We start from the raw sequence: 9,810 nt of genomic DNA on the forward strand, positions 1-9,810 counted from the left end.
GAAGCACCCTTCCCACAGGGCCCCTTCCCAGCACCGAAGTTGTTGATGGTCTGACGCTTTCCCTGCTCCAAAACTGGGTACCTGGACCTAGCACAGGCTACGGAATTTCTAATGACAGGGAAGACCTGCTGAGGCTGAAGTTAAGTACGCAACCACAGTCCAAATCATCTTTCAGGAGCTTCCTGATAAAATCCAAGACATCTCCACTGACGCTCTACAAACATATTTGTGAGAAAGTTTGCAACTTGAACAGATTCTGGTGGGTTTTCAAAGGACTGGTGAAAGGCTTAACCCTGAAAGTCAAGTTATTCCTGCCCAAGTGGATTTTAGACTTCTGCTTCAAAATAAGACTGAAGTCAAAAGGAATCAGAATGGAAATGAAACCTACTTAGTTCCCTTGGGGACATACTACTGCTATCATAAATGTCGGGTTTTCAGTTGAGGTGGTTTTTTGTGACTAAATCAAATACATTTTTTTTAAGACTGAAAAAAGAAGACTTCCTTACTATACTGGGTCATTCTCTATTTTCTTTAATGACTATAATGGATCTTCCTCTGTAGTGTGTCTTTTAAAGAAAAAAAAAAAGACTTACACAAAATTGTTTCAGTACATTTCAGAACCATTTTTCCAAGGAATTAATTGAGTTTTTAAAATAAAATATAAACATTGTATTTGCACTTCTGCTTGTCCAGTATCGCCATTAAAAAAATTTTGCCAAAAAATATTTCTTAAACTCCTCCCATAAAAGTTTTATATGAGGAATAGTATAGCCATAATACAATATTCTGTACACAAGAGCCAGAAATGCAGTGTTAATCTTTGACTTGACCAGCCAATATTTTTAGGAAACTTCTGTTTCTACAAGAGCCACATTTATTAATGTCCCAGGAACTTTGAACACACCTTTATTATTTTTCTCCTTATTTAGAGATTGTTACTTTCTCAGTGTTACAGAACTAGCTACTCTTTCTTTGTGTATAAAAAAATTATGAAAATTAAAAATATTTATTTTCCCATTTCCTTTCCACTATTTATATTATATACACTATGTTATACGATGTACTATTTTGACTATAAAGCATACAGATAAAAAGCTATTAGGACAGTAGGTGAAGACCGAGTAAAGTCACAGTCAAATTCCCAATAAATTTTTTATGATCACTTAATTCACAGATGGTCCCACTGTATTTGGTTGGATTATTTGTATGAAGAATTTTATCCCCTTGATCCCCAATACAAATTAATGTATATACAAATATGCTGCAGATAACCATACTTATTTTAATAACACAATATGACTATTTACAAGCATATGATTATCCTATATAGTACCTCATGGTATTTAATCACCTTGTGACATTTTCAAGAATATTAAATGTTATTACTCCCACTGATTTAAATGGGACTATGTGCATTAGAATGAATAGAAAAGCAAAGTTTTTAAAAGAAAAAAGTTCAATAGTCCAAAAAAAAAAAATTTAAAATTATGGTTTAAGCATCATCAGGTACAAGCTAAACTGCAGAATCATAGACAACCAATTGAAGTATTTCTAAATTTTGAGAGACAACTATTCATGTTTTTACATATTATAAATGTTTTGCCTAGTGTGTAATCTTACTAGATTCATCTTTAGAAATGCCTTTTAATATGAATAATGATAAGCTTAAATTCAGATGTCTGTATGCATATAAATTTTGTTCAGGCTCAATGTATGTGTGTTTTCCCACCTCTTTGTTGCATTTTCTATAAAAAAATTGCAGTGCTATTTCTTTAGGAAAGCTTAAATTCTGCAGGAAAATAGTACCAGTCATAAATCTGCGTCCTATGTAACATCCCTAAAGGCTGGTTTTTGCCAAGCAGTGAAGGGAGTATAATTTAATGCACTCTGATTTTACCGTCATTTAAAATATGTCCCTAGCTCAGCAGTACTCGTCTGCAAACTTTTTTTTTTTCTTTTGAGACATAGAAGATATAGTATACAAAGAGTGAAGCAAAAGTTTACTAGCCTAATGGGACCGTAGGATATCAACAAAAATTAACTGTATTGACGCTTTGATCATCATTTAATCTACTACCTACACTTACCAGACTTCTCAAAATATCAGCTTCTGTGATTATTTACAACATTCATGCATTTCATAAACTGGCTAAAAAATCTTCTCAATTTAATAAGATTCTAGAAAACAACTTGCCCTAAATGTAACTTTCTAAAGCCTCCTAAATTAAAAAAAAAGAAAAGGTTTTTTAAAGGCAATACTTCTCTTATTAACTAGAGGCATATTTATTTTACAGTTGTTAATGTGCCATCTCTGGGATTTATATCGGTTAGATTAAAAAATAGGTATTTTTAAAATTGATGCAATTACTATTTTATGTCAGGAATTTTCATTCACTTGTAAAACAGCAAATGAAGCTGACTGCTCTAAGCGAAACACTATAGCCACTGCACCTAAGGTTACTTCTCCCTCAGATCTGCCCTCGTACACATGGGGAATCATGCTGCAGCTTGGTCCTGCTACAACGATTTGGGCAAAGAGAAATAATTTTCTTGGGAGGACTTTGTTGAATCCAGGTCATTTGGATAGAGCAATTTGTCAGGCAGTTATGCCAGTTGATCCGAAGGGGCAAATAAAAAGGAGTTTTCTGATAGTGAACATGCAGTAGCATAAGGGGAGCCAAGGTCTTTGCCTGCTCAGCTACAAGAGAAGTGGGCATATGACTCTTGCTTACATCTGTTTGAATTTCTGTCTATACAGCTGTGATTGATTCCTGCAAGCATTATTAATTATCAATGTTCTGGCCAGAAAAATTATTTAAGGAATTTATTGGAAATACTAGGAAAACTTTCAGTCATTTGGAAAATATTTTCTCTGTTTTAAAGGAGTCTGTTTTCAAAGATAAGTTAAAATTTGTCGCTGAATAAGCCTAGTAGCTACACTGTACTCTATCTTAATAAAAATTATGAAGTTTTTCAGCTGAGCTTGGGAACTGGACGTCCATTTTCTGTGAGTCAGTAGCATCACTTTTAAATCAAGTCTTGGAAAAACACTTAGTACTGAAATTCTCATAGCTGTCAAAAATATTTTTGAGAGTTGCTTTCCTTTTAGCTGCATTTCAAAACAGGTTCCTGAATTTATTTTGTTTTTTTAAAGTATTTCAGCTAAGTTTCAATATGACTTGGTGTTTTCTCTGACTTTAGGCAAAAGATAGCCTGGAAAACTGTTGATAAAATAAGAGACTGGCAGTATTGTTGAAACAAACCTTTGGTAACCAAATAAATGATATGAGGAGATGAATGTAACAAAAATATCTGAAAAGTTATTAGATATTATAGTAGTATATCACGCTCAGCCAAGTTTCAACAAATTATTGGTTACTGAATGTGGTGTGTACTGCCTACCTATCTCTTAAGGGTGCGCAAGCCTCCCCAGGAGTCACATCCTACACTTCTTACTGCAGGATGTTCTTACTGTAGTTTTTGCTTGGTATGAACTGTACAATACTTAATATATGACCAGCTGCAAGTTCTCCTCTGAAATGCTGGCTTCCTTCAGAAAACCATTTTAATTGTGATAGTGACCTTTGGTTCTTGGGTTTTGTAGTTGGGTTTTGGTTTTTTGCAGAATTTACTATGGTTAAGAAAAACGTATCGTGAAACAACCCTTTTTTAGCTTTGGACCCAGATATTATTTCTTCTTTAAAAACTGGATCCTTCATAAATGATTACATCAGTTGAATGGTAGACATCTGGGAGCATAAAATGGAAAAAAGGAGAGATGAAGGACTAAGAAGTAATTAAGTACTGGAAATGGGATTTGGAATTGCTATTTTATTTTCACAATTCTATTACAAGTTCTTTATATATCTCAAGTATTTAATCTCCCTCACAGTTTTTCATCCATAAAATAAGGTTAATAATATTCACTGTCTTCTTACCATTCTCTGTCTGTTTTGTTTAGTAATGTCTGAGATTTCAGAGCGTATTTTGCTATGTTCTTACCAATACCTACTACAAGAGAAGTGGATCTTACTTATGGTTTTAGAAGTTACATATTATATACAATATTGAGCTGTAGTTGAGATCGATACAAACATTGGAGCAAAAGTCATGAATAAATTTTTGTAATTTAGGGCGTTCCAGATTGCTTTAAGGGCAACAAACTTCCTGAGGTACTCATACGCATTCTTTATAAACATATGTTCTTCTTTGGAATAACCTGTTTGGGCCTGGTTTGTGGTTTATTTCTCATAGCGTAACATGGCAACAAGATCTGTTAACAAGATTAATATGTCCTTGAGTAAAATGGTGTTTATTTATAAAGGGGTACTTAGCGAATGTGACATCAAAAGATTCTTAATTTTATCTCCTCTGCAAGCAAAAACAAAGCTGCTTTTTGGAAATGAACTGAAAACCTACAAAATACATGTAGGATTGTATTTTATTGGGAAAAATGTCAGCTGATAAAAAGAATTTTCTTAGGCGTACTGCACTCTGATAGTACTTGCTGATGCTATTGTATGAAGAATTTTACAGCTTTCTGGCAGAAAGTGTTTACAAAATGTCATAGAATGTAAAGCTTTGTACTTGCAAAAAGGTGTAAGGGAAGAAACAGTGATTTTCATTAATACCTGGTTATGTAAAGGCTATTCTGAACAATACAGACTGATTAGCTAGTAAAGAGGAGAAAAGCACTTTCCTAAGTTTCTAGAGTTTTGGTCCTTCTGCTACTAAGAATTAGCCTACAAGCATAAGATGAATTCATTCATCTATATTTTTGAAATTTAAATGAAGATCTGATTTTCAGCAATGTAACAGTGGAGTGATTCTCCTCAGGCAACCTTTGAAAGCAAGGGAATATTCTTTCTGATTTCAGAAATTTTTGGATCAAGTTGTTTTGTTCTACCTCAAACTGCTTGAGCTGTCACCTTCATGGACATTAGTTATTGTTGTTCAGGAAAAATGTATCCAAATATATTGCTTTTACTAACTATTTATAAAAAAACCTATGCAGAAATAATTCTAATCTGATCTTTATATGATGAAATAATGTTACGAAGGCCTGAAGTATATGTAGCTTAAATGACTGGAGCTATAACATTTGATGTCATGAAGGTCTCATGAGGGTATCTTTAGATAGCAGTTAGATAGTACATTAACAAGTAATTCACTTGTTTTTCATGAACAATAGATATCTGTATTGTATATAAAAGGATAGATAGACTGGGAAATGTTCAAATGACCATTTGAAAATATATAACTTGAACTGAACACACAGTCCAGCTACACTTCGTTTACCATTTGGATAAAATGACCAAACAGAGAGTGTATGACACCAGTGTCATGGAAGATGATAACCTACTGAAGAATGCTAAATCTACAGGAAAAAGAACAGGTTAAATATATGTGAAAGGGAACCATAGATTGCATTCCAGCTCCTGGGTTATTAGATAGCTCCACATGCTAGATGATCGTGCATAGCCACTGTTGTGCTAGCTACTTCTCATGGGTATATCTGCATAATACGTTCAGCTGAACTGTACAGCTAAGCAAAGCTAATACATCAGATCACGAGAAGAGTGATTAGATAGAAGCTCTGTCCAACGACGCGGACAAAATCCCAGAATGAGCAATCCACAGTGCTGACCCAATGTTCTCAATTTCAGTTCGATTTTAAGTAGAATGACAAGGGGTTTTGAGAGAGCAAAGCACTTTGGCTAAATGAAATGTCAGCAAGTCTATGATTGCAGAAGGGAGCATGGAGAATTCAGACCTTTAAATCTGTGAGCAAATGTACTGAACATGTAAACTCCTAATTAAAGGAAGAAGAAGTTAAGTATTAGCTATCTGTCATACAAGTAAATGTTTAATCATTAATGGAAAATACAAAAAGAAGAACAATAGTAAATGAACCAGTCATTCTAAAATGTTGAACAGATTACTGGAGTTTGAAATACTATACTATCGAGTAGAACAATGCTAAAATGTTTATTTTATCTTCAAAATCTTTTTATTCTGACATTTTAATTTCACTGACTAGTGAGGAAATATAGAGTCTGTAGGTTTGAAGACCATAATATTAGTCTGACCTCCTTCTCTGGAACAAATGAACCTTTGTTATAATTTACACATGTACTCCAACATATTTTTAAATGGAAGCAGCCATAAACATAACAAGATTTTATGAGCTTTCCTAGGTGCAGAGTAAATAGAGGGAAACTTTTTTCCAAAGCACAGAGTGTACTTACTCACCTCTCATGATGCCTATATGAATTTGCTGACAAACTTTCTTTTGTGCCTTTGGTTACTATACCAGCTTTGAGAAGCAATCTGACACACTACATAGGTATTTCCTGATATTGCCAAACTATAGCAGAATACATTAAAAAATAAGATACCATCTCTTCTATGGCCCACTGCCAGAGTACATTACGTGTGCATCACACTCCTTCCCTTTGCCTTTCCTTTTCATAGGTATGTATGCTGCCACTATAGGATCGCTGGAGGTAGCATACATATTTAATTAAATAGTTTATGTTGTATCTGATACACCATTCATGGACAATAAATAAATTACTCTTACTTTGAAACTTCTACTAATCTCTCTCAAAATGTTACATCCCAAAAATCTGAATATTGTATTTTTTTAATTGCTAATAAGGTTTGTATGTGCCAAAAATCTGTTGCTACCTTTGTAAGTACTTCAAAGTACAACAAGATCAGCTATTTTCAATAATGGTCTTGGACAAGAGACTACAGGTCCAGTTTCCTTAGAACAGTATAAAATATATATTTCCTTTGGGGGGAAACATATGAAAGTAATTTTTCCTGTCTATTTAATCTATTTTGCAAAGTACACTGTAGTGCAATTCTATTATTTCAGCAAATGTTAAAACAGCTTTTTTTTTTTTTCTTTTGGGAAAAAAAAAGACTTGCATTTTTGTTCTACTGAAATTGCTTGCTTACGAAGAAAATGTCTGGAGTTTGGGGGTCTGTATCAAGTTATTTCTGTTCCCTTGTCATAGAACAGTTTTTAGCAGACACTATTCATCAACAGAGATTTGGGGATATTTTAACTAAAACATGGCATTGAGAGAGACAAGATTATATGTTTATTTAGGATTTCCTTCTGCCTCCTTTAAAAGCCCTCAGAATATACGTAGATTTCAAGCAATGAAAAAGATAGTAGAATGGTCATTAGATTTGGGACTTTAAGTTCTGATCAAGAGATTTTGTAAATTTCTTTAAGATTAATACCAAATTGGTAAGTGATGTTTAAATCACACATGACAGTGATGAAATACATAAATCTCTGATTAGTTTATCTTGGCACAAACTCTGTGTCCTCTTCTCAGCTCCACTGAGTAGTAAACTGCACAGTCCAATTTCATTCAAGGACCAACCTGAATACAATAAAATCCTAAAGGTTTTATACTTATCCATTAATTGGTAATAATGTGCTAACCTTCAGATATCTCAGTCCTGTAGTTCTTATATTTGGGGACTGAATATGAGTTTTTCAAATTCAGTCTTCTTTAAATGTCAGTGGATGTGAGTGTCATACCCAATCTCTCCCTGGAACTACTTTTCCTCCTAAAAATACTAACAGGTTTGGTTTTATTTGCTCTAATCCCTATGCAAAGATGTTAAGGAGGATTAGGTTATTCTTGGGTGAAATACCATTTTATCGTATTTTTAGAAATGTTATTATATAAAAATCTTTCTTGAGCTACCTGACTTAAACAGCATGACTGTCAAAACTTTCTAAGTATGCTCAGGAACAGATTTTTTTTTTCCTAAGTCCTCTTGAGAGATCACATTCTCTCTGTGCCTGAAGTAAGCCTGATGGACTTTTAGCTTGTGGTATATAGTGTATTTGCAGTGCATTCAAAATATAAGAATTAATGGGTTAGTGGGTTCCGTACTAAATAAATTTTTAGTATAAAATTTTCATTGCAGTTAAATGCATGAGAATTTTGCCATTTGCATGATTTGTTTGTGGAATTGGTGGTATGGTTTTACCCTTTCTGATGCATGAGAGCTCTCTTGGGCCAAATAATGACAAAAGCAATTTGTCATCATTTTTGCCCCTCATAACCTCAAATGCTTGAAAGCCGTCTTAATTGTTGTTTGCATTTGTATTACTCCTTCTAGTACATGTGTGTGACAAAAAGAGAGAACAAACAGAAGTCACCTAGTTTGCTGAGGGAATGTAGACACATATTTTTTATTCTTCAGTATCCCACTTAGATCTAGAGATAAGATCTAAGGTTTTTGAGTTTGTTTCCACAAGGACCTTGTTGATTTGGCTCCGCCATGAAGGAACATTATTTTCCTGCACTTCTGTTTTTGACAAGCCAGTATATTTTTGTTTGAATGAAGCTGTGTTTATTTTTTGGAGAATAATTTCTTGTGAATGAAATAGAAGCGGAATAAGAAATTCTACAAGACTCCATTACATTATTAACAAAGCTTTTTTAATACCCTAGCAGATATATAACCTGCAGTGGCAGGTCCATGGCCATTTTCCACAAAAAAAGTAGTTCTCAAGCTAAGGATTTATGTTTCATTTACAGAGAAAGAGTGTATTCAAAAGTAAAATTTCATAAGAAAGAATTACAAATTATACATAATAAAGACCATTCAAAGGAGAATTCTTATACAATGCATGTGAAATGGAAACAAAACCTTTACCTTGTGGAGCATTTTTCAATGAATATGATATGTTTGTGCTATGAAAAGATAAAAATTGGTATAAGCAGTTGTATGAAAAAAAGAAAGAAGTATCTCCCTCTTGTTATGGAGATACACCAGGCTTCTGAGTGACAAAGTGAAGGAGGTATTTTAACCTCATTGACTAAAGGTCAGTATAGAAGCCAAAGAAAATGAAGGAAATCTACCACTCAGGTGTGCGCTTCAAAGCAGCAAAATAGGATTCATGCTTCCGTAAGAGAGGAGATTGCTGGAAATGCAGTACAAGAGCTCTCCAAGGGGTAAGACCTTCAAACTGGCCATTTCAATGAGTAGCCATTCCTGAGGAAATAATCAAACAAACTAACCATATGGCCAGTCTGGAGCATGTGAAAAAATAGTAGTAAAGCAGCAGGATGCAGTTGGACTATATATTGTTTTACTCAGAACAGGTGCTTTCACATTATATTTATGCAGTGACCAGGAACTGGTAATTGACAACAATGCTAGGGTGAGAATTTGATAACAGCACTGAATTTATCTTATCTTGGAAAGGCTGGGCTATAGGGTAACAATTTCTTAAAGGATATCCTGAAACTTAGTCTCTGAATAGGCAAAGATTGTTCTGCTTTATGTTTTTTTGGCTCTCTATCAAATAAAAAAAGGCTCCTGCTCCCCCCTCCCCCCCTTAATTTACATTTCTCTCTTCTTCTACTTATATACTTCAGTTTTATTTTCTCATTCCTCTTGTGCTTTTTTTGCTTAGATTACATTCTCTCTTTTCTTTGGCTTTAGGAATTAAATAAAGCACCCAAAAAGGGACAAGTCCAATAACTTTCCATATTCTCAAGCCTTGTTTTTCCAGACAGGATGGTTCAGATTTCTGAATTTGTAGATCAGAGCAACCAAACAGATCCTTCTATCAGGGTACAAGTCCATCATAATAGAAGGCATTTGCCCCCATTTCAGTCCAAACTTCTGCAAAATAATTAGTTTTGGCTCTGCACCATGTGAAGTCTGGACCTGTGTGAAGGTGATTATTTAATCTGAATTAAAAAAACACATTTTGAAAGACAGGAGTTTGTATACATACTGCAAGACCAGCATCTGTAAGCAGTT

At 34.1% G+C, this 9,810-nt stretch overlaps 1 protein-coding gene across 34 annotated transcripts in view; it reads left to right on the top strand.

The window, feature by feature from the left end:
* Positions 1-9,810, top strand: part of NRXN1 (neurexin 1) — a 724,516-nt gene that overhangs the window by 13,143 nt on the left and 701,563 nt on the right. The window lies entirely within an intron of this gene.

The sequence above is a fragment of the Aquila chrysaetos genome, chromosome 13, assembly GCF_900496995.4.
Source record: "Aquila chrysaetos chrysaetos chromosome 13, bAquChr1.4, whole genome shotgun sequence".
In the NCBI taxonomy this organism is placed as follows: Eukaryota; Metazoa; Chordata; class Aves; order Accipitriformes; family Accipitridae; genus Aquila; species Aquila chrysaetos.